Genomic DNA, 27,101 nt, shown 5'->3' with positions numbered 1-27,101 from the left:
TTGAATTTCTATGTAGGCGAGGCACTTCCCATACAAAGTAAACTGTTATTTCTAAATATCTTTAAAATTCTAATTACGAGATTATTCAAATATATTTTCTAATGATAAATTTAATAATATACCACCCATCTTTTTTGACGGTGAATATAAAAATATTTTTGGTACTCAGAGCGCATCTCTACTTTGTATACTAGTGTTATTAGCTGGTTTAATTTTTTACACATGACATTTCAGATTACAAACTGATCATTACTCTTTCATTTATTTCCAAAAAAATTTAAAATATATGTTTTAATTTATATGTTTTATATATTATTTTAATTTAGCTAATGTTCTTTCCCAAAAGTTTTCATTAAATTTTAACCTTTTGCAAAAGTAATAATAAATTTTTATTTTAGTAAGTTTTTGATGTTTTTTACTAAATGTAAATATTTAATAAAAAAGTAAAAAAGTTTTTATATAAATGCTTTGTAAAATGTGCTTATAAATCTAAATATTATTTGAAGGTATGTTAAATTATGTAAAACATAAACTCGCATTTAAATAAATAAAGTTTAAACTCATAAAGGGTAATTTTTTGCTAAAAATTTTTAATGTTGTTTAACATTAAAAAAATAACTTGTAAATAATAAAGAAATTGTTATTACTAAATGCGTCATTATTGGAATAAATGCTAAAATTAGATAAATTTCTAGCCAATGCGAATCACTCTGGCTCAGGAAGTCCGGACTCAAAACTGTTTTTCGACCAATGGCCTCTGCCCTCTGACCATACAATGCCCTACACTAAGTAAAAGAGCAAAAATATTTGGGCGTTACAAACATCTGCACAAACGCACCTACACCACCATAGTGGGGAGGGTAAAAAATCATATCTTATCTGCATTCATCGCATTGCTAATTTTGTTCTCTGACCATTTCCTTTTTAATATTCAATCACAGCGGAATGTTCATTAAAAATCACCCGGTATAAAAATAAACGTAGTGGAATAAATTTTCCAATAAAAACTTGCATTTTAATTCACTTCAAACCTGTTTGTGCTAAAAACTAATCAATTTATCTAATGGAAAATTACTTTATCGAATTCATTTTACATACAAAATTCATATGAACGCATGCAGTTTTATTACTCAACCTTCTCAGCAAAAAGTAACAAAAGTTGAAGTAATATTTTAATCGACAGTAACGAAACTTTTTTGCAAATGCATTTCAATTTAAAAATTCAATCTAAGTGGAATATTCCTCGAAAATCAGATATAAATATAACATAGTAGAATGAAATGCTTTTTATTTCACTTGAATCAATTATATTTAAAAATATTTGCAGAAACTAATCCATTTATCTAATGGAAAATTATATTATCGAATATACTCTACAAATTGAATAAATTTCCATGTATTCTGCACATAGAATGCATAACATTATTCAACGTCATCAACAGAAACATACAATATTGTAATAAAATTTGAATAGGCAAATGCTACAAAATCTACAACAGACTCAACATACCTCCCTACCCTTCAATAAACAAAGTTGTGAAATTAAAGCATTTAAGTTTTAATTACACTATAGATTCAAATGTTATGAAATTTCCAATCTTTTTGTTTTCCACATATGAATAAAAAATTTGAATTTATTGTACCTACAAATATGGTAAAACACATTAATATCTTTTATACATAGATTTTTTCTATTATTTGATTTAAGTTTGTATTTTTCGGTCAACAGCCACAATAAACTTCGAATTTATGCAGACCAGTTAGTGTTTGCATTAACTTTTATACTCGTAAATTCAAACAGATATTATTACAAACACATCAAAATGCAGCTAGTTTCTCCAGAATATGTAAAACGCAATTTGAAATCTGAACATTGCTGAGCAACAGAAAATTTCTTCGGAAAAAATTCTCCCCTAATCCCGTCCGTTTAAACCCTATTCTCGGAAATGGATCTAATGTGAGAGGTATTGCGAATTATTAACTGATCGTCACAAAATCCTATATTCATAATTCGATATCGATATTTATAAGAAACTTATTTTGGTTTATGTATTTTCCGCAAGTGCTTTAATCCATTCTCGGTCGCTGTGACAATTTGGTAACACTTAATTATTATGGCTGTATAAAAAAACTGTTTGCACTTGCACTTTAATTTATTTTTGCATTATTAAGTGGAAAGTGCTCTGATTAAATATTAAATCAAACAATTCAACTAAATTTATTTTTGTTGTTGTAATAATCTATTGAATAACATTAAAAATAGACATGTAGAGGTAGGTTAAGGATAACCACAGTTATATTTTGTGACTAAGTCGTTATTTGTATTATAATATCAAACTCAATAAAATATATATAATCTTAGAAGGCATAAAAGTTTGGCAGTTATTTATTTGAAACAAACGGTCAAAAAATAATTAGCTAAAAATCTACACCTTGTAGACAATGTCGACGCTCAAAAGTTACAGACAAAATTTTCAAAGTACGTCAACATACTGATATTCTTATCAGAAATTTTAACCATTGGGATGTTTTCCACGAACATATTTCTATCGACGAATCCATGGTAAAATATTACGGTCCCCATTCAGCCAAACCGTATATTCCAGGCAAACCTATTGGTTTGGTTATAAAAACTGGGTCGCAGCAAGTTCCTCTGGATATTGTCACTGCTTTGATATTTATTGTGGTAAATCAACTACACCTGTTACTGAGCCAGTACTAAATTGTAGAAATGCTGCTGCAAAAATTTACCATGATTCCTGCCAACCACAAAATAACTTTTTATAGTTATTGCACAAGTTTTGAGTTACTCAATAATTTGCGCCATTTAGGTAGTACCAAAGGAATAATTTGATAAAATCGCACTAAAAAATGTGCACTGCCAAATGCAAAAGAGATGATGAAAAAATCAAGACCGACTTCAATTAGATTTTACAAAGATAATGAGTTATTACTGGTCCACTGAAAGTATAACAGTATTTGCACAATGGTGACCAATAATAATTCTTATGAACCAGTAGGAAAAGCTACTAGATGGTGTTCTGAAAAAAAAGTTGACGGCGCTGATCACGTTTCTAAGAAAGATTCCTAATCGTGTGCGTTGTGCCATTTGCCACAAGAGAAGCCGCTGAAGTTCACAAGAACAATCCGCATTGACAAAACTTGTTTAGCTAAATTTCAGTCATAAGTGGCCATTGTGCCAATTTGGGTACACCCCTCTAATGTCCTAATTTTTATTTTTTTTTAATTTTATTTTACTTCTCTGTTTTTTGTATTGTTGAAAATATACATTGAAATTTCGAAAATTTTCCTTGTAGTTTTTGTTTGGCTATAAATGGATTAATATGGGATCTGTTATAAATGTTTTTTTTCGATTTCAAGCTGATTGCGATATTTAGAAGAGATTTATGGAAATGGACCTATTATGGGGGCTATTGTCAAACACCAATTGCTCACCTATGCTTATGGTGACGGTTACAACGTTGAAAGCTACTCAAGCAACAATTTCAAAATGCTTCCGAGCAGCAGAATTCACCTTAACTCAAGGAAATTGTCCACCATACGAATTGAAGCCGAGAAACCTTGAAAGACCATTTTTCATGTCCAAAATGATGCTTATAGAGTAACTTCGGGTATTGTGGACTATGCGTCTAATGTGGACCAGTGTCTTTTTTCAGAAACTATTGAAGGTATGATAAAACTGATTTGTCGTACATTTTACAATTAGTTTGAAACAACAATTGCACATTTGCTTTCATGAGTAATTGATATGTTGGCTTTTTATTCTTGTATTGAAATTAATGCGCGTGCTCAACATTTTTTTCGGCTCAAGTAAGAAACAAAATTTGGTACAGTTACTTGGTAGAATTTAATGTTTGGTTGTTTTATATAATTAAAGTGGACACGTAGTTTTGCATATATTTGGTAAGAATTTAAGCAAATTTAGATTATTAGGTAAAAATAATTTTTTACCACTGTAACCCAAGTTCGTGTAATGTGGACCACTTAAATTACTTGATTATGTACTACTGGTCCATATTACCCGACAATAACTATGTACTTTGTAAGCAATCTGCCTAAGCCAAGAACGCGACCTTTTAGTTTGTATTCTTCTTCTTCTTTTATTTGCAAATTCGTTATTCGGATGTAAGCGATCATACAAATACAAAGTTTTACAGTTTTTTTTTAAAAAAACAAACATATTTATATAAATATAAATTAAACTGAATTAAATTAAATGTATTTATTTTTTATTGCAGTTCATGAATTATTAACTCTCTATTTTTTGCAGCATTTAGTAGATTTAGTTCATCACGATAGCCTGTCCATTCTTGAATATTTCCTAGCCATGAGAGGTCTCTTCTGCCTCGCGCGCGTCTTCCTTCAATTTTACCTTTAAGAATTCTTTGGAGAAATTTGTATTTATCGTTTCTCAATATGTGTCCCAAATACGAGATTTTCCTATTTTTGGCTGTCTTAGTTAATTGTCGTTCAAGGTTCATTCTTCTCAATACTTCATTATTTGGGACGCGGTCATATCCACATTTCAAATGCTTCTAATCTTTTCTCGTCCGTGGCTTTAATTGTCCATACTTCCACCGCATATAATAATACTGACCAAACATAGCATTTAATAAATCGTGACTTTGTTGCTAGACTGATATCATGGCTGCTAAGTACTTTCCTGTATTTATAAAAGGCATCTCTCGCCATTTCTATCCGACATCTTATTTCCCTGGATGAGTCCCATTGATCGTTTATTAAAACTCCCAGATATTTAAAGTTTTTCACTCGTTCGATTTCTGTGTTTCTTACTTTCAGTGTCGTAGTGATTTGTAAATTTTTCCTGCTGACAATCATATATTTTGTCTTCTTAATATTGATTTTAAGGCCATATGATTCACTTACACAGGTAAGTTTGTCCATCAGTTTCTGTAAGCCAGATATAGTACTTGCTAATAATGTTGTGTCGTCAGCATAGCGTATGTTGTTGATAAACATTCCATTTACCCTTATTCCAATTCTTTCTCCTTCAAGCGATTCTTGAAATATTTTTTCGGAATATATATTAAATAATAATGGCGACAATATACAACCCTGTCTTACTCCCTTTGAAATGGCAATTTCCTCAGTGAGTGCGCCATTGATTTCAATTCGCGCTGTCTGGTTCCAGTATAGATTTTTTATACATCTTATTTCCTTCTGGTCAATGCCGATAGATCTTAATACTTCCATTAGTTTGTCATGTTGGACAGTATCGAAGGCTTTCTCATAGTCGATAAAGCAGAGGAAGACATCTTTTTGGACATCTCTACAATTCTGAATGAGTACTTGAACACCAAGTAACGCTTCCCTAGTACCCATTCCTTCCTTGAAACCAAATTGGGATTCTCCCATAGCTAATTCACATTTGGCATATATCCTCTTGTGTATTATCCTAAGAAATATTTTCAGAGCATGACACATAAGGCTTATCAACCTATATTCATTACACTTTCTAGCATTGTTCTTCTTCGGTATGGTAATAAATGTTGATTTAAGCCATTCCTGTGGGAATAGGCCTGTGTCATAAATACAGTTGAAAAGTGTAACAAATAATTGCGTATTGTCTCCATCTATTAGTTTTAAAACTTCAGACGGGATTTCATCTGGACCTGATGCCTTCCTGTCCTTTAACGTGGTGATTGCGCACTCAACTTCCAATCTGGTGATTGGACTTCCAGTCATAGGGATATCTGTGCTACATTCATAAGCCGACCTTTCTTCATCGGTAAATAATTTCGATACATAGTCTTTCCAAATGCGTTTTTTATCCTTCATCTCGAATACGGCCTCATTATTGTCGTCATATAAAATTGATGCAGATGATCTTTTGTATACTCCAGCGGCTTCCTTTAGTTTCTTGTGGAGGTTGAAATCGTCGTGTAGGTTTTGCAGTATTTCGATTTCCTGACATTGACGATTCAGTAGTGCATTCTTTGCAGCTCGGGTCGCAGTTCGGATCTCTTTGTTTAATTCCCAGTAGATTTCATAGTTTACATTCTTGTGCCTACTCCGTTCTATTCGAAGTTCTCGAATCTCATCTGTCATCCATTTTTCCTGTCTTGTATTCATGCAGTTTCCCAGTGTGTCCTTGGTAGTTGTGCTTACAATGTTTTTGACGTTATCCCACAAATTTTCAACATCTTCTCCATTGATTTCTCCTAGTTCATTATTAATGCGTTCCTTAATTTCGTTCCTTATTAGTGGATCGTTAAGTTTCCTAATGTCAATTTTATGTTGTCGTTTATGTTTTCGAACAATAGCAAGTTTGGTGCGGACATTTGCCAGAAGGAGGTTGTGATCAGAAGGTACGTCTGCTCCAGGGTACGTAGAGCATTTTGTCACACAGGTGCAATATCGTCTGTTTATTAATATATAGTCGATTTGGTTTCTCACAACGTTTTCTCTATTGTCCTGTGGAGATTTCCAAGTGTAGAGTCTTCTGGGATGTAGGCGAAAAAGGGTATTTGTTATTGTCATTTTGTGTTCTTGGCAGAATTGGACGAGTCTGTCACCCCTCTCATTTCGTTCGCCCAATCCATATTTTCTGGCGACACGCCTTACTTCCTCATGTCCGACTTTTGCGTTAAAATCGCCCAGTACGATTGTTATTTCATGTGGTTTCGTCATTTTTAGTAGCTTCTCAATGTCATCGTAAAATTTTTCGATTTCTTCTGCACTTCCATCACATGTAGGGGCGTAGACTTGAATTATATTTAAATTAGTTGGTTTTCCGATAATTTTTATCAGCATTGTCCTATCTGATATTGGAACGTATTCAGCTACACAATTAGCTATATGGCTCTTTACAATAATTGCCACACCTCTTCTATGGGTTTTCTCATTCCCTGAGTGATACACCTTAGTGTTTTCTGACTTGAATTCGCCACTTTCCTTCCACCACGCTTCACTAACACCCAATATGTCTATTTTAAGTTCGTTCATTTCACTTATGGTGTTGTTCAGCTTTCCAGCTTCATAAAGGCTTCTCACATTCCATGTTCCGATCTTAAGTTTATGCTTTGTTTTACCTCTGGGGATTCTTAGCACCCTCGTTTGGCCGGAGATTGAGGGCCGTATGTTGTTTGTTGTATTAAGCATGTTGTATGATTTACAAGGGATGTTACTTCAGTGGTTTCCCGTTGCCTTCTGAAGCGTTTATAGTTTTCCTTCTGTTTTTCAGCCGCTCCTTTGGAGTACAGACGCTGTTTGCAGCCGCCCAATATGGGAGCAGACGCTGCTACCTGTTGGTCCGCGGGAGGTATTTTATTTCCCTCCTACCACCCATATCTGGGAGGCGTTCCCCGATCCGCCATCTGGGGACGCGTCCTCTAGGGGTTACAGGTTCCCCAAAGGATTAGTTTGTATTAATAAAAATATATTGAAATTTAATTTTTTAATCATTCATGATTAGCTGGTTCATGAATTTTATGTATTAAATACTAGTCCACATTACCCTCATATAGTGGTCCATATTACCCTCCATTTTTTTTAATGCTGGTTTTTGGGTTCCTTACAATATTTTCACATAAACTTTTTATCCTTTGACGGAAAAAATTTTCAACTGCAAAAACAATTAGAGAATACATTAGCTAATTTATTGCTTCACAACTTTTTTAATATCCATATATATTGTGGCCAAAATTTAGAAAAAACAAAACGGTAGTCCACATTACCCGAAGTTACTCTAATGATGCTATAAAAGAAAATAACTTTATCAACGAATCATTAATTGCGATGAAAAATTTATCGATTACAACACCCAAAAAGTAGGAGATCGTATGTAAAGCCCGACCAACCAGCCGAATCGACACCAAATATTCCATCATGACTTTTTCGAGGATCGTTGCTTTGCTCACTTTGCTTTTACTCAAACCTATTTTTTTTGTTTGAATAGTTCTTGTGGGGGTTACAAGCATCCAAATTTGGTGTGTAACTTTTTATAGGGACGAGATAACTTTTAGCAAGTTGTTTTCATTTTATTTAGAATTTTATCTTTCTAAATCACTGTGCAACGCTGTCTCTGGGATTCGATTCACTTTGGAACAGAGTATCCGATATTGGATTGATTCATTCTTGGCTTCAAAATATGAGCACAAGAAAGATGAAAAAAGGTAATATCTAAAAATGATAAATACTTTATAAATTTATATTGTAAAAATTTTTCGAAAAAAAAAATAATAAACTTTTTTAACATTTTGGTCTATAGCTCTGGCTCTACTTAACCGACTCTGTCCATTTTGAAAACTAAACTTTTCTAATCCACAAAGTATATTTGTTGACCCATAGTTTATAGTTTCTGATTCTACGACCAAATCGATATGTTACGTAATGGTAAAATCAATATTTTTGGTGGTGTGTTAATACGGAAAACTTAAAATGTTGTCCTGTATATCTTTTAAACTTCGTTTAATAAACACTAATTTCTTCTGTACTTTCTTATATGTATGTCCATATTTGTTTAAGTAACAAATTTTCCTTACCAAGGGTGGGCGGATCTGATAACCTGTCACAAATTTCATTTTCTTAATTCCTATATTCTCCTATACGATACGTTCATACATCAATTTGGATCGGGTCAGCAGTTTAGAATACCCGGATTTATTACTATTTTTTTGTCAATTGACGCCACTGTGTACTGTATGAAGATAAATGTGTAAGTGTTTTATGCATTTATATAAAAGTGTTTATGATTTTCTGTTTGAATTTGCATATGTGGAATGTTCTTTTGTATTATTTTTTGTAGGGGCGCGTGAATATTGGTTATATAAAATATGATCACTTCACCAACCACTTCCTACATTACATGCAGTATGAAATAATTGTGAAGGACAATATGGGGTAGTAATGTTTATAGTATTCAGAAATAATGTAAAACTTGCTGATGCAACCACATAAAGGAAATCAAGAAAGGAAAGATATTTTTAAATAAAAGAAGCTGAGTTTTGTTCATTAGATTTCCTTTGCGTTCGTAGTTATTAGTAATTGATACACGCATTTTTATTACATATGAAAAACATAATATGACAGTTGCTACATTTTTACCTATTTTTTGAATTTTAAATATTTGTTTTCATCAAATAAAAACTCACCAGACAAAACAAATTACTTTTTTTTTAAATTTAATAAAAAAGTCTCTTCGGACATGATGTCTCAAGAGCTTAAATATAAAATGCAAAATTAAATTTATAAATAATTAAAAAATATAATTTAATACACATGCAATTTAAAACACAAAAACAGAAAGAATAAATAAAAACCGTAGAGATATTTAGGTTGTTATTTGCAACAAAATACTTTTGCAACCCACTGTACGAGGATATGTATAAATTTCTGTCAATTCATATAAATATATATAAACCAGCAGTCATCGTACTTTACAGACATGTATGTTAGGGTGTCCTTTTTTATTTAATTAAACTTTATTATCAACTTTGTTAATGTCTAAATTATTCTCAGTCATCTAAAATCCAAATTACAAAAATTTTATCAAAATCGGAAAACGTTACTTCTAAAAGTTTTTATTTCAAGTTTCGAGTTTTGACTTCAATAAAATCATATTTTGTATGCATACAATCTAAAAACTACATGTGGATTTCCTTTTATAAATTGTGTAAATTTTCATGGAAATAATATTACAGAAAATCCGTTAATTTAATCACAAAAAGGTTTATAAATCTAAATTTTCAATACAAAATTTGTGTGTGTATGTTTTACACACAAAGTGTGTAATACCTACACTAAACGTAATTAAGAAATTGTAAAAACTAGTTTCTCAAAAAATAATAAAAACTAGTTAGGAAATAAGTACGAAAATAATAATCTATATACTTAAGCAAATCATCATTATTCTATTAAAATTTCAATATTTTTTTTCGTGAGTGATTTTCGTGACTTGTTTATGTTGCATTTTATGTGGATACCAATATTTCTAAGAATTTTATGATGGTTAAAGTGACTTCTGGAAGTGGGCTTTATATGAAAGCTATGGTCAGTTAATAATTGGTCTGAAAAAATAGTTAAATGTGATTTCATTTTATATAAAACTTATTTGTTGAGGAATTTGTATGGATACTATCCATTTATTTTACGAATGCGAACGTACTTGAAAAAATAAATTCACTAGAATATTTGATATGTAATTGAACTCTTTCAACCACAGTTTTGTGTGTATAAATTTATAATCAAAACAATTGGATTTTTACTTTAACTAGAGTTCATATATTATGAAAAATAAGAAAAAAATAGCAAAAATGCTTTTATAGAATAAGGTGGTTAGTTTATTAAAAATTTTCGTAGAGTATAAACTTGTTTGAAAACTTATCATTTTGACTACATTTTTTTAACAAAACAGAAGAAACAGCTGTGTACGTGAGACACTCTCCAATTATTTTATATAATTTCATATACCCCCACCTTCTATGTAATCTAACGGGTCTTCCAATCGACAATTCCTTCACCATTTGGGTTCCACCACAGATTTTTAGGTAGATAAGACACTAACACATTTATCACATTTTAACATCATATTTTAATTGGACCCCCGAAGGTATATCAGCAAGCACCATCATCAGATCGATTTGCTTTTAATATTTCACTTCTTTGTAGGGTTCAAGACTGCAGACACATTCCCATCCAAAAGTATACCTTCGAACAAAATATCTTGAATTTAATGATCATTGAGTACACGCACCATCCTTACAAAATAACATAATATTATGTAGAGAAACACATTATATAAAACCTATTTTAGTCACACTGGTTAGTAATCTAACCACTTTGTTACCTACGTAAGTCAGTAACAAAGTAAAACTGAATTTGATGAACAATAAACACTCTTACCTTTTTGAATGCGGGAAAACTCCTTAGAAAAACTGCGGTTTACAATATCTCCTAACTGCAAAGTTTTGCTAAAAAACGATGACTTAGAAAAATGTAATTGTTTAGCAAAATTCCAATAGATGTCTCTAAAATTGTTTTAAAGACTCTAGAATAGGTGGTTAGAAAAGTAACCACTAGCCGAAAAGAGTTAATCAGTTGTGGTTTAATTTTAATAAAACATCTCTCAATTTAATAAAACAAAATATGTTGTACATTGGATATTTTATATATTGAAATGTAGGATCATATAATATGTTTAATACAAAACATTTTGAATGTGCATATACATATTAGACGTACAGTGAGCCTCAAAAGTGAGTATACACCAAAAAATATTTGATTTTTTTTAAGATAATGAAAATCCATAATCAGTAAAACCTTTACACTTAAAATTCTCATTTAGAATTTATTAGATTCAATTTTTTGAAATTTCGTTCAAAAAAATTTTTGAAAATGTAATATTTGGGATTCGAGATATGCATGAAATTTTATGATTATTTTTCTATTCAAGTCATAATAAGTTATCGTTGTGAGAAAATGTTTAAATTTTACATTTAAACATCTATGGGTAAATGAAATTCAAAAATTATTTTTTTTCACATTTTTTATTATTATTATTATTAATATTTATTCAATGCAAATTTAATTTGCAAAAACAAAAAAAAAGGACTGGCTGCCAGGGCCTTCGCCTTTTTTTACATTTAATTTATTTAAATATTTTGAAAATTTTGCTACTTTGACCCAAAAAATTTAGCTACAAATAAAATGTGAAACCTATGAACTATGTCCGATTTTACTAAAATGTTCAGCATTTTGACGGAGAACAAGTGACCTTGGGGAGTAATATATAAGCACCGCCCTAATGTACAGACGATATCCATACAATCCGCAATCCATACAAACGTATAAATAAATTAATGTTTCTGAGCAGTTGTTTGTTTTTATGTCCTCTACCACCACAAGAGGAGAATGTGGGTCTATATAAGTTCATCATTACGTGTGTTATATTTTAAAATATTCATCTGAGACCCAACAAAGTATATTTACATATTATTGATCCTTATGAAATTGAAAGTCGATTGATCTATGTACATCTGTCTGTCTGTTTTAAACATTTAATTACACGGTCCACATTTGTTCCATAAGTTCCACTTCTGAAGACCACTTACGTACTCATAGATCCCTTGCAGATTATAGAGATCATATTTTATTAGACTTATTAATATTTTGATACCACCGGACAATATTGTTGAGGGCTCAGAAAGATTTAGCTATTTATTATTTAGCTTTTCAACACAAAATGTTGTGTTGTGAAACACTCCACCATCCGAAATTCGCCCATTGGCTCCAACGTCCACCATCGGAATTATCGTCTACGACTGACCCTAAAACAATACTAAACGTTTTGTATAATTAAAGTATTGTGACCCGGAATGATCTGGCTTCTTTATTTTTATTAAATCCCGCTTTACTTATTAATAAAGCCACAATGTCATCCATTTAGACGAATATGTATTCTCTTAAATTTTTTTTTTCAAATCAATTAGTACGATTTATAGTAACGTCTATCACAAAACCAAACTTTAACTCATACTACGATTAGTATGAAATTTAGTATCGTTTATACCCAGCATTTATTTTTAATATCCACACAGTTATCGTTGAATTTCAACATATTCGATATAATTAATCCACATATGGGGGACTTCGTGTCAAGTGAACCAACTTTGAAATCGATGTCTTTCGATCGGAATGAAATTTGGATAGTAATTTGGACACAATTTTTCAATAAGATGGTGGAGAACTCTCTGAGTTAGAGGAGCATATAAATGCACTGAAATAAGACTGCTTGATTTTGTGGTTATCAGTCCATAGCTACGATGTAAGCTCCACTTCCGAGAATTACTATTACTATAATTCATGGATTTTTGCCATGGAAACTTCATATGTGTGTACTCTTTTCTGCACCCGATTGTGAGCAAATGCGGAAAGCTTTCTCATACCCCAATAAACATTAAAAATTTAAACCACTGATGTGAGATGCCTATGCCTATCGGTTAACATCATATCGTAATATTTTTGGCCACAAAAGTTCAGTAAACCTCTTTTTTACTATTGATGTGCATAGTATTTATCAAGCTTAGCCTTTATTTGAGTGATGTTTATTTTCCGCAAAAAGTAATTCTTAATGGCCAGACGAAATTCACTTTTGGCTGTCAAACTAAAACTAAATGACGCAACTTTGACAAGAGTCAAATGACAGATGCATGTTGACAGCAGTGGTGTTGCCCTTTCAGCTAAGAGCCGAAAAATTAAAAAAGTTCCAGAATAATTTACACATTCTCTTACGTTGCCCGATTCCATATAATTAGCTAAGTCGAAATAAACACTGAAAGTGTACTATCCATCTATAATTAGGTGGAAGGTATTTAAGATTCGGCGCAGCCAAATATAGCACTCATGTAAGAGTATTTGTATTTGTAGAGTTAAGCATTAAAAACTAAATAAATAACAGTGGCAGTTGCAAAAAGATGGAAAAAATATGCAAAAAATAAATAAACGTTGTAAAATGCATACATTTTCATTTCACTGCAAACAAATAGAAAATTGAAAAAAATACAAAATTTATTGCAACAATAAATAACACTTTTACAAATACATGAAATTCAATTCACTACAAAAATACCAACAACAAAAAATCAAAATTATTTTGATTATATGAGAGAGAACCAGATGTCAAAACAGAGATTTTTACCCCCTGCATACGAGCAAATTTTTGATTTGATAAAAATAGTGTTATAAGTTGTAATACATACAAATTTGTTTAAAAAATATACATATGTAATTTAAAACTTTCGAATTTTATATGTATTTTAAATAAAAATATCAGAACTCATCCATTTCTTCTAAGAAAACTTGAAAAAGTTATTATGGTTTATGAATATTATTCTGAAATCATTGACCTTAATATTTTACATGACTAATGATTTCAGCTAATAATTTTTAATTAGAGAATTTTAATAAATTAGGTGTTCACTATTGCTTAAGGACACTGATCACTGAGATTTGAAAAGTCGTTGGATTAAACCTAATTAAGTTGATGAATTACGACCAGTCAAAGTTGAAATTTCCCAAATAGAAGGTTGAAACGAACTAAAAACTTGAAATTCTTTACAGTACTTTGCCCGCATACTTTAATGAGAATCATACACAGAGAATACAGATTCGTGATAGCAACCGAATGTGTTGCCAATCGAATGATTCGGTTGTACACATAGAATTTGTCGGTTCTATCAACAGAAAGACAGTTGACAAAGAAGAATTTCGGTTAAAGCAACCAAACTTTTGTTACCCCTTTTAAAATTCTGTCGCCACAACTGTAAAATTCGGTCACTAAGATAGAGTCATTCGATTTGCAACAAATTCGGTCTGTTTTCTCTGTGTATGAATTACGAATCTGTTTTCTCGGTGTATGAATTACGATAAATTTATGTGCCACTAGGATCACCCGGTGGCCGATATAAAATTAATTTTCCAGAGAATAACTTAGACAACACTTTCCTCATATTACTTTAAAGTTGATGGTCTTGCGCTAATCAAGGCAAAAGTTCCAACAGTACGTTGCAGGATACGTTTCAGAGACGTGTGTTTTTTATATGAGAAAAATCCGTTAAGAGTATGAGAAATTGTCACCCAATGTATTTGCCAGAACGCTTGAGAATGCTATAAGCTAATGCTGCAAGGTCTATATTTTTTATTTAACCTCTATCTCTTAATGTTCCAATGTTTATATTATATGTTTTGTTAATCAGTATTTTAGAATTAAAGCAATTTTGAACCAAACTATATATTCTGTATAAAGTTGTCATGATGAGGATGAGGACGAAACGGTTGATCATCTCCTCTATCGAGTGTGGATGTTAAAAGATTGATTTGTTTATTCCTGTGTCATTGTGGTTCGGCATTGAACCCCATTCCGACATGTGAATAACCTCTTTTGGACCTGAGCAAGATCCTTATAGTGCATTTACACCTACGCCATAAACATGTTATAAGTTGTTTATGGTGATAAACTAGTTTGAGAAAACTAGTTACTAGTTACAAACAACGAGTTTTTGCCAATGCAACTCTGTTTTTCAACATTTTTCTGGCAACGCTGGTAACATTTGACATTTGCTCAAAAATATAAAAAAATCTGTTTTCTTTAAAAAAAAAGCCAAACTTTAAGAAAAAGTTTAAAAAATTTATTAAAAAGAGTTTTTTATATAATTTGGACAACGAAAATAAAAGGTATGTTTATATGTACATTAGGGTGGCCCTTAATAAACGAAAGTTGGATTTTTGGCATTTTCACCCACTAGTTTGGTAAACATTAGTAAAAAAATCATCCTGAAAAAATTTTAGGTAAATCGGTTTTGGTTAAGGCATTTCTTAAAATCGGAAAACGCTAACCCTTAAATCGTGAAGGTCAAATGTCAAATTTTTCAATATTTGGAATTTCTCTTGTAAAGATTTCGAAATGTTCGAAATGTTGTATATTTTTGGGCCGATTTCGATGAAATTTAACAAAAATATAACATAAACTCTAGGGTTTATAATAACAGCACAAGAATGGAAATTAACGTTTAATGGGTTAAAATGACCCCAAACTTTTAAAATCATAATTTTTTTATGGTTTTAGAAGTTTGGGGTCATTTTAACCCCAAGTGTTATATAGGGTTAATTTTAATTTTTCTGCTGTTTTTGTAAATACTAGGTTTTGTGTTATATTTTTGTTAAATTTCGTCAAAATCGGCAAAAAAAATATACAACATTTCGAAATTTTTCCAAGAGAAATTCCAAATATTGAAAAATTTGACATTTGACCTTCACGATTTAAGGGTTAGCGTTTTCCGATTTTAGTAAAAGTTTCAGAGTATATTTAAAATTATCTGGACTATAATATTCTCAATAGATTTTACTTAAAGTTCATAAGAGTAAGGAAATAGAGCTCATTGGCCTAAAAATTGCCAAATAATTGGTTTTTCTCGAAAATTTCAAAATTTAAATCGCAGGTACGGAAAGACTATAAGAGATATTTTCATAATTTTTTCACATTTTTATTCCCTATTATATTCTTAATAAATCCCAATGAGATGATCAAAAAATTCTGAAATTTGTTTAACAAAATTTTTAAAAATTTTAAAATGGATTTTTGAAACTGTCGTTAAAAAAATGTTATTTTTTTGTTCATACCTAAGAATAGGTTAACGGTATCCTACGAAGACAAAAGCTCATATAAAAGTAAATATGGACATATTTTAAGTAAAAATGAGCTTTTATTTTAATATTTCCCAAAATATGTTAATTTTGTTCCTACATTTCTTGTTCTAGTCGCCTGAGACACGTTAATGGCCTGGCGAATTTTTAATAACTTTAACATTTTTTGACCAATTTCTAGTTTTTATGTCTCATTAGAACGACAATTACGTACACATTTCGCTTCTTTTAAATTAAATTACAAAATTAATTTTTTAATGGCAAAATTTTTACAAAAACTGAAAAAAATGCATTTTTTCCCCTTGTAAATGCATCTCAAAACTTCAGAGGACTTGCGGCACGTCTTATCCCCAACCGATTTACATAAAATTTTTTCAGTATGATTTTTTTACTAATGTTCACCAAACTGGAGGGTGAGAATGGCCAAAATCCAACTTTCGTTTATTAATGGCCACCCTAATGTACATAAATATGTACGTGCAGCAACGTTTTTTCGTAACAACGTCCATTTTTTTATTAATTTTTTTTTACATTGAAGTCAGCTGTTTTATAACTTGTCAAAAATAAACCACTTAACTGTCTAAAATGCTGATGTAAACGGTATAGTTTATGAAAGTAGCTTATCATCATAAATTAGTTTGAAAATTACAAGTGTAAATGCACTATTAGGGTATCACAAAGGAGCCAATTCATGGACCCAAGTAAGCTGGAAATACTGGATACCTTTATAACCTAACATATAACGATGTCTATAATCTTTATATATATAATTCTTCTGTACGTGTGTTAGTAACTGAACTCCTCCTTAACGGTTGGGCCGATTGCGATGAAATTTGTTGTGTGTGTTTGTGTGGCTCCCTGGATGGTTTAGATTCACAATTGACCTATACAGGAACAATGGGCATGGCACCTCCCATACAAAGTAAAAATTTATTGTTGCGTATCTGGAATACTATTATAGTGGGAGTCTTCAAATTTGTGTGAGCTATGGCAGAACAACGTTTGCCGGGACATCTAGTTGTTTTATATATTTAGTGATATATTTGCGAAATCAGAATAGTGATTTATTTAGGACGCACGTCACAAAAAAGTTTGGTTTAAATGTTTGTTTATTTTAACGCTTTTTAAGATAATTTGATACAATTTCAAATTTTTGAAGAACATTTCCATAATAGCATATTTTTAAAACATATAAGGTAATCTTCCGAAAATCATTCACGAAAATAAATTACTGAAATAACTGGTCGGGCTTGACCGACCATAGTTTCTTATTTCTTTTGTATTCATTTTGTAGTCTATAGAGGACACAATTATTTTTCAATCACCTTAAGACAATCAAGTCCAATATGAGCTTCATTAGAATATTTGGAGTTAAAACACAAATAAATTTTCTTGATTTTTTAAAAAAAAAATTAATTGTGAATAAAATCTCGAGTTTTTCGAAATTCAAAAGAATACAAATGGAAATGTTAAAAAGACTCCAAAGGGATTATGTTTACTGCATAAGGTCAAAATCGGAAGACCCATGGCTAAAAACTTGTGTGATCATTTGTGTTGAATTTCAACTATTTGTGATGATAATAAGAGATTTATTTGTATTTATATATAATCATAAGTGATTTTCGGAAGCACATAATCATAGGTGATTTTTTTTACTAGGATTTTTGTATGAATCCTGCTATTCTATATGCATCTATGTACTGTAGGCGAATATTCCGGTATGAAGATTATACGGGATATCATAGATCGATCATTTTCACATTTTGTCATATGAATCTCATGGTATTATCCGCAATATAGTTAAAGAAAATAACTGGTTTTTATAATAATGTGAACGTATGATTATTGTTTTGTTAGTTTTTATTTAATACTCATATCCCAACGGACTGCTATTACAAATGACTAAAGGTGACAATTAAAAAAAATATGTTTGTTTATCAATTGTATTTAAACAAATAATTTAAGTATTCATGGCCTTTGGTCAGAAAACAAAGAATTCGAAATAATTATTTTTATTCAACATTCCACAAAAAATTTTGATATCAAAAAAGTTATATAAATTTCATTTTAATTTGACTTTTTCCCAATTAAATTAGTTCATGGTTTTTAATAATTAAAAGTCTGTGTTTACATTAGAGTGCTACATATAAGCATAAATAGAAACAGCTCAAATATTCTAATAGAATTGTTACTAAAGAATAATTTACATACATACCTATGTATTTAAAGAGTGAATCAGAAAAAAATTCTACTTGTATTAAGTTGAATATACAACTGAAAATGTATTGCTATTTTTACATGTTCCAATTTTGAGAGCGTGTAACTTATTATAGTGATGAGATAACTTTAAGCAAGTTGTTATGTTATATAGCTATGGACATAAAATAAAATATACAAAACCTATGACTTTTGTCAAAAACTTATGGGCACTGCTACACGTTCAATATATATTGACCGCGATCCAATATCGCGATATTTATTGAACGTGTAGCATGCAGTATTAATGGAAAATCGATCCAAATCGCAGAATAACCTAATTTTTCGTGATCCATCACAATGGATCGCGATTCAAATATCACAATATATATTGAACGTATAGCAGTGCCCTATATCTTGCAACAACAAAATGCATGTAATCAATGTATTTTATTGTTGTGTCAGCCATAAAATTTGGGAGAGAGTAATTGTTTTTACTCGGTGTTGCGACTTTAGTTCTACCTTTTGTCTATGGGTAAATTAAATTGGAAATTTTTTCAAAATATTGCTACTTTAACCCAACCTCTAACAGATACCCGAATTTACTGAAGTTTTGTGCATTTGATGTTTAGATAAAGCAAAACAATCTTTGACCTTGGAAACATCGAAAATCTTAAAAGTGAAAAATAAGCACCACCCTAGTGGGAGTTTTAATTGTAATTGTTACAAATGTATATTATTTTTCAATGTCCAAGCCTGTTTGCAATACAAATGCAATAATAGTGAAATAATTACATGAGAATCAGAATTGAATTATCAGAAAATTAAAAAAAAATATTAAAACAATAATTAATTTAATTAAAGTATGCATTATAATGACAAATATTTTTAAATATTATGTCATACTACAACAAAAATCCTAAATTTACTCATGTTTAAAATGTTATAACCATAGGGTACAGCGAGAGGCGCAACTGAGAGTAAGCTAAAGAGTAACAATAATTACTCTCTTCACACGTACTTGTGATATGTGAATTCAACATATCTGTGAGAGAATTTAACACATCAAAATACTTGAAATTTTACCTTTGTTTTTCCGACTAAATACAGACCGAACAACTTTATTAGACTTCTAAACAATATTTTGTGATTTTTTTAACAATTTACAGAACACTTTTATATCCGAAACACGTTAATTTTGCTCAAATGAAAAAAATATTTTTTTATAAATTTTTGACACTTAATTTAATTTGTGATAGAATTTAATTTATAGAACAGAGTTTCAATTTTTGGTATTGAAAATAGAAGAAAATTTAAATAAATTAAAATTTAAACATTTTTATAGAACTCTGTGTGTCTGGTGAAAATTAAAAAGGCACCAATACAACCTCAACACTATGTACTAATACATTCTCACGACTTAGGTTTTTGACAACAGACTTACGTTTTTTCCCTCTCAGTAACGCTTCTATGGATATATTTTTCTATGGTTATAACCTACAAATTATTGATATGTTCTAAAAGCCAAAATTTATATAAAAAAGTTTACTCCTGTTCCAACTTGTGCATGAAAACAAACATAATTATAGTTATTAATAAAGAATCAAAAGGACTGAAAAGGAAAACTTAAAAAATCAACCACTTAACATAAGACCAACACTCCCCTCTATTATTTCTTTAACACGTTTCTGCAAAATTGATTATCGCATCATTTTTTGGGTCAGTATAATTATTTAAGAAAGTTTGAGGTTTTTTATTCCTTTTATCAACAAAACGAAAAAAAATCAAAAGAAAAGAAAATATAATCACTCCTGAATAGCATTAAAAAAGGTAAATCTTCAAAATTCTCATCAAGCACAACAAACAATTGAATAAAATTATTTCCATTATTTTGTGTGGTAAACATACAAATTACTAACAATATTTACTTACAAAATAAACGGAATCCTTGTATTAAGTTTTCTTAACTTTATACGGCTGTCAGATCTAACAATGTCTTTCAATAGTGTGAACGTTGCCTGGCAATATTGTCAGAAAAAGCATTGTTAGATAATTCATAATAATATTACCAGATATCCGCCAATCGTGTGAACACATTTCCTTGTCATTGTCAGATCATTTTATATCAGTTACGCCCAAGAACGTACCTGTCCAGTAAATAACAAATTTTCCATATCGTTCGATAAATCATCTTCATCGATAGCTTCAGAGACACTCGAACAGCATATCGAAAGATTAGAAATCATTCGCTCTCAAATGGCTCGATCAAGAGAAGGAATCGATTTAAAGTTGGCAGCATTCATTACAATAAGGATGATGGCTACAAGAATCGCAAGACGTACAGGTTGGCGCAATGAACAAACTTTACTTACATTGCAGCGTTTTGAAGTTCCCTAAGAAATCTGGGGGAATGTGCTGTTCGAACGGTAAAGTTATTCTGCCACCAACTATTAAGCCACCTGAGCCACTTCTAGGTAACATTTCCGGCACCACTCCGATTTCCAAGCACTTCCTTCAAAATATCCGATAATGGAACTCATGATTTCAAATGGCGTCCTTCGGTACTTCTGGGCAACATATAACGTAAACAACATTGGACTCATGCCCACTTTTAAAGCTTAAGACTACAGAATTGCATCATAGCTCCCACTTCCCGCCACAAATGGGATTTCTTTCCCGAACTTCTGCGAAATGCAAATGAATATTCAATATGTTGTCGACATAGTATTCCCAAGTCTTACAACCAACAACAAAAATTCGGATTGGCTGTGAGAAAGTGGAATTTTGATGTTAACAAAATTATGATGTTAACAAGGTGAAACAATGATATACAAAACGATTGACACTGTAATAAACGAAGAACAAGCCATCAATTATCCTACTAAAATTTTGAATTCATTGGAACCAGCCAGGATCAGCGACTTTTTCCGACACTGTATATTAAAAGCGAGATGCAATATAAAACAGATGCTTTCTAAGGTGCAGCAACGCGGACCGGATTCTCAATAAATAACTAAATTCTATATTCTAATACTAATTTTCAATTTGCTTGCTAATCAATTTATTAAGTAGATAATTCAAACTTACCTATTTATCTTCTTCCAATTTAATTTTCTTTGGCCACAAATTAAGAGACTTTATTACTTGGATTACAAGTATATAAATTTGCTCATACATAACTAACATAACGAACATTTATTTCATTATGCGGTAACAATTTCAGTGTCAAACATTTAAAGAAAATTACATAAAATTTAATTCTACAAATATGCCTTTTAAAATGCACGATAGTAAATTCCACATGAACCAGTTGGAGTTGCAAAACACAAAATTTAATATTAAAATATGACATTATTAATAAGTTTTAGTAAGTTTTTGGGCAATTTAAAAATGAAACAATTTATGGCAACTATATTAAAAACATAAATTGTTGCAAAATTCCACTTTATGTGAAGCTTTGTGAGTGTGTATTTCTTATAAACATACACTTCCTGCAGTTCTTGGTGACTATCCCGAACTAGTGAATTTACCTATCCCTTAGAGTGACATCTAGTTACATAAGTAGTTAACTGTCCAGTTATTATATCACGTGCATGGCCTAAGGAGGCTGTAAAATTATCCTTTTGGATTACAATGAGACTTTGTAATAGTTGGACCAAAGTATTCAAAAGTATTCACATACCGGTTACTTTGAGTCAGTTACCTTACTAGCTACCCAAATGGATACTTGATCTACATAACTAAATATTTTAACATTGATAGTCCACTAACCGAATAAATAAAACTTCCTCCGACAACTCTCCAATACATTAATTCTGGTGGGCAAAAAACAACTTTCTAAAGAGTAGAGTTGTGTAGCTCATGAACAGCGTTGCCACTCATAAAATATTTTTCCTACCAAATTTCAGATTAAAAACTACCAAAACCTACCAAATTTTAAATATTTGTGAAATGCTATTTGGATTCCTTTCAAAATTAATAGTTAAATTAAAATTATATTATTGCTGCTATAGCATTACCCTGAGGATGAATATTATTTAATTACACTACAATCATAAATATATCACATCTAAAAATTGTGTGTGAATCGTTTTATAATTGACCATAAGCCCCATATAAGGCCCATTTCTAAAACTTATTTTAAGGAGCATAAAACTCCTAAAAGTGTTGGTATCTCGACAAAATTCAACACAAATAAGTTTCATGGCGATCGGTACATAATTGGTCATAGCTGTCCACTTCTGAAAATCACGAAAATAAATTATTGAAATTTTAAAAGAAAAATGTTTTTGCTCACTACTTATTACTTCTTTCAATATAAATAATATGTGTTATAATTTTGAAATATTTAAAATGTGTAAATTAAATGTATAATACGTTAAAAGTTTTAGTATTGCAAGGTCTTTGGCATTTTTTGAACTGAACACTACTAAATACGTACACATTTACTTGACTAAACTAAAAATTTAAGATAATTCTGTCTTCATATTTTATAAATAATTTTATTATTTTGGATAACATAGTTTTTTTGTTAATTTGTTCATAAAAACACATATTCAAAAAACCTACCAAAATGCGACAAAAATCGGAACACACCAACCAAACTACCAAAAGTCAAATTTTTTACTTAAAACTACCAATTTTGGTCCAATTGGACCAAAGTGGCAACGCTGCTCATGAATGACCTAGTTCAATTGAGCTATTCACTCAACTGAGCGAAGTGAATCATTCATCATACTGAGCGTTTTCAGCTCAGCACTGAGCGTTTTCAACTGAGCGGTTTTGTTTTATGCTCATGTTTCTTTCAGTACTCATGAAAGAGCTGCACAAGCACATTCATTTGTCATCTTCAATGTTTCACATGTTTCACATGCTTCACTTTACTCGTCAATTCTGTAACATTCTTTCGCTCACTGACATTGAAAAGTGAGTGATTATTGTATCCTACAAAAATAAAACGATCATTCGAATGTAGGTTTGTTATATATGTATATGATCGTATGTTTCAAGAATTATTAGAGTAATTCAAATTGTTTTTTTTTTCATGAAGGAATTTTTATATGTGTGCTATTGAATGAATGCGTATTTATTTATGATGTAGAATGAAATAAAGAAAGAGTATTGCTACAGTTTTTAAGTAAATTTCATAAAATAATAATGAAAAAGGGAAATACATAATTGTTATTGTTAAAATAATAATTGTAATTGAAAGTATGTAATTAGTAAAAAAAATACTATTTCGAAAATACATTAGTGGGATTATATCTACCAAAAAACAAAAATAAAAAAATACAAAGTATTAATAATCTTAATTAAATTAGCAATATTATTTATCACTTTTTTTAGAAAACATATATCTTATGCACTTTTTTACTATACTGCTACATCAACAGAACATTTGTCAGCTGCCATGAGCGACCTATCGTGGGTTTTCGCTGTTTTTTGGAATGACAATTTTACGTTATTTTTTATTTCGTAAAACAATAAAATCTTATTCCTTAAATTCAGAAATTCTATTTACATATATATTGTTATATCATAAAATAATTAAGTTAATGTTGAAAATATTTTTATACAAATTGTATCACTAAACTATTTGGCTTTCGTATTTTTAGTAGAAATGTTGTTGATCATATATATATAAGTTGTAAAAGTCAGGTAAAAAATATATATTTTGCCAATTGATAACTAACATTATGTAAATGGGAAAACCTCCAAAAAATTGCAACAATATTCATTTTTGTTTAGTTATTGTCACATTTCTATTTTGGATCACAATTATCAGATCATCAAAATATTTTTCCTTTTTCAAATTCCAGTTAATATCTTGAGATTTTTGGTAATTTTATTATTTTGTTGTAAAAGAATACCTTATAGTTAGTGAATGTTCTGCTTAACAAATATTGTCTAAACATTTGGTTAGCAAAAAATTAACTCTTTTTTCCGCAAAAATATTAGTTTAAATAAAATACAATTTAATTTTTTAAAATTTTAATCAATTATTTCACGCATAAATCTCTAATTGTCAAAAGACTGTGTGTTTTTACAACTAAAAACAGAAATAATTGATTTAATTCACTACAAACAATTCTCAAAATGAAATGGTCATTATACAACATACTGAGCTAATGAGCTAAAAGAGCGACCTAGTTCATTTCAGTGAGCTGAGCTGAAAAGAGCGGTCACTTCACTGAGCTAGTAAACCCAACTCTACTGAAGAGCAGTACAAAATAATTGTTTAAAGTGACTACACTCTAGATTACTTAGACACTCTAAAGTGATAGTGTTTACACTCTAGATTACATGGGACTAATAAAGTAACCAATCGACTTCTCTCTGCCCAACACAGAGCATATACTTGTAAAATGATGCAAAAATATAAATTGGTATAAGGGATACATTGACTACTTGCTGAACTGATGGGTGGTACTTCAATTGTTGGCTGTGTGTGAGTATGGCTGCAGTAACAAAAAAAAACTTTTGAATTTTAATGTTTGCAAAATCACTAAATTTTAATGATCAATTATTTCGTTGTCATATAAAAAACACGTACCGAGCATGAATGCAAAAATATGGAGAAAATTTCTGTTAAATGGTCTGATATTGCATTTGCAAATGACTAATGTAAATATATGTATGTATATATGTATGTACGTACGAGTAGTATTAAGTAGTTGCCTTATTTTCAGTGCTTTTCTCATTGCTGTTTTAGCTGTTGCAACACACTACAGCAATTGTTTTCGAATTGGGTTTGCATTTTTTTGTTGTTGTTGTTGCACTTGTTTTTGGCAATAATACAAAATTTATACGTGCCACGATGTTTAGAATAAATTAAACCCCTCGTAAAGTAGTCAGAGCTAAAAGCACACATTTAAAACATCAGAATTTTTTGTTCGTATTTTTGTGCAAACAAAAACTCAATAAGGGTCCTCATGTAAACGCTTAAATGCCTCGCAAACTGTGCAATCTGTGCATTTTTACACTCTCGCAAATGAACTGTCAAAAAATGTATGGAAAATCGTTTGCACAACTCCGATAAGTTTGCGCGACAATTTAGACTCGCACACTTGAATTTATTGTGCATTTGATGAATCAGCTGCTTTTGTTTACTTTTATTTATAAGAAATAAAAATCAAATAAAATATAAAAATTTTGTGCATGTGAAAATTGTGTAACTTTGGAACAGAATGATTGTATTAAATGGCATTGTGTATGAAAATATTAACTAACAGCTAGAATATAAACAAAATCTTCCAAACTATATATACCACCATTTGTTCCAAAGATTTAATTTTCATTCAACATTTCTAGAATTTAAAATTATACAATTTGAAAAACTTTTTTTAAAGCTTTTGTTGAATTTATTTTTATTTGACATTTTTATCAAATAGAGAGAAATTTAATGTATAAACCAAAGTATAACAAGTAGTCCAACTCTTTGACAGCAGTACCTAACTCTATACATGTGTTAGTGAAAAAGTACCTAAGTCTAAATATGTGTTAGTTACAAAAATGTATATGTGTTGGTTCGTTTTGAATTTTCACCATACACACAGAGTTCTAAAAAAATGTTTAAATTTTAATTTATTTAAATTTTGTTCTATTTTCAATACCAAAAATTTAAACTCTGTTCTATATTTTAAAACCTACCACAAACAAAATAAAACGTCAAAATTAATAAAAAAAAATATTTTTTAGTTTGTGCGAAATGGACTTGCTTCGGAAAAGAAAAAGTGCTAAATGTGTTGAAAAAAATTATAAAATAATGTGTGTTAGTGAATTTACGCGTATCAAACTATATTTATTGGACAATTTATAGTTAAAATTTCGAGACTTTTGATGTGTATAATTCTCTCACAAGGGTGTTGAATTTACACAGTACCCGTATATGTGAGAGAGTAAATTTATAAAATAGAGAGTTGGACTACTTGGTATACTTTGGTATAAACTTGCACAACATTTAAGAGGTGGGTTCATGAAACACGTCGCGCAAATTTGCACAATTGAACAAATGGGAAACTTAAGCGTTTAAATGAGTACCCTTAATATTTTTTTTTTTGGAAAAAAAACGAGAGTCAAATTATAGTGTTCTATTTGGCTTCACTTGAATTTTATCTGGCCTACACCAGCGCTACTACAAACAAAATGAACTGTTGTTAACTTGCTCACAAAAAAAACTAAAAAAAAATACATATTTAATGGATTTGTAACGAATAAAAGAAAATCATTCAAGTGATGAGAAATGATTTTTTAAATACACTAACATACAATTACATACGCTAATATTAAAAAAATGCCAAACCAAAAAGATAAAGTTTTCAAGAGTACAAAACAAACTATTTGATTTGCGAAATATTTTACAAATAAGCCCTTTACCTGCTATAATAGGAACGAAATGAAACATTCGATAAACAAAAATTTATTTTTGAACCTTTAGTTTTAGTTTAGTTTTTGTATATGTCCAAAGGTCATATTTATACCCTATACCACCATAGTGGGGTGGTTATTATGCTTTTGTCGTGACGTTTGTAACACTTTAAAATATTAGTCTTGCAACCTTAAATTTATATATCGATCGACTCAGAATCACTTGCTGACTCGAAGATATTTCGATAGTGGTACATGCATTTTGTTTGACGCAAGAATGAAGTCTATTGAAATCGGTCCTATATTTCACATAAACCTCATACAAATGTCCTCCCGAAATACTATTTTATAGATCA

Source organism: Calliphora vicina, chromosome 4 (genome assembly GCF_958450345.1).
Source record: "Calliphora vicina chromosome 4, idCalVici1.1, whole genome shotgun sequence".
Taxonomy (NCBI): Eukaryota; Metazoa; Arthropoda; class Insecta; order Diptera; family Calliphoridae; genus Calliphora; species Calliphora vicina.
The sequence above is the reverse complement of the archived record's forward strand: the minus strand, read 5'-3'. Positions refer to the sequence as shown.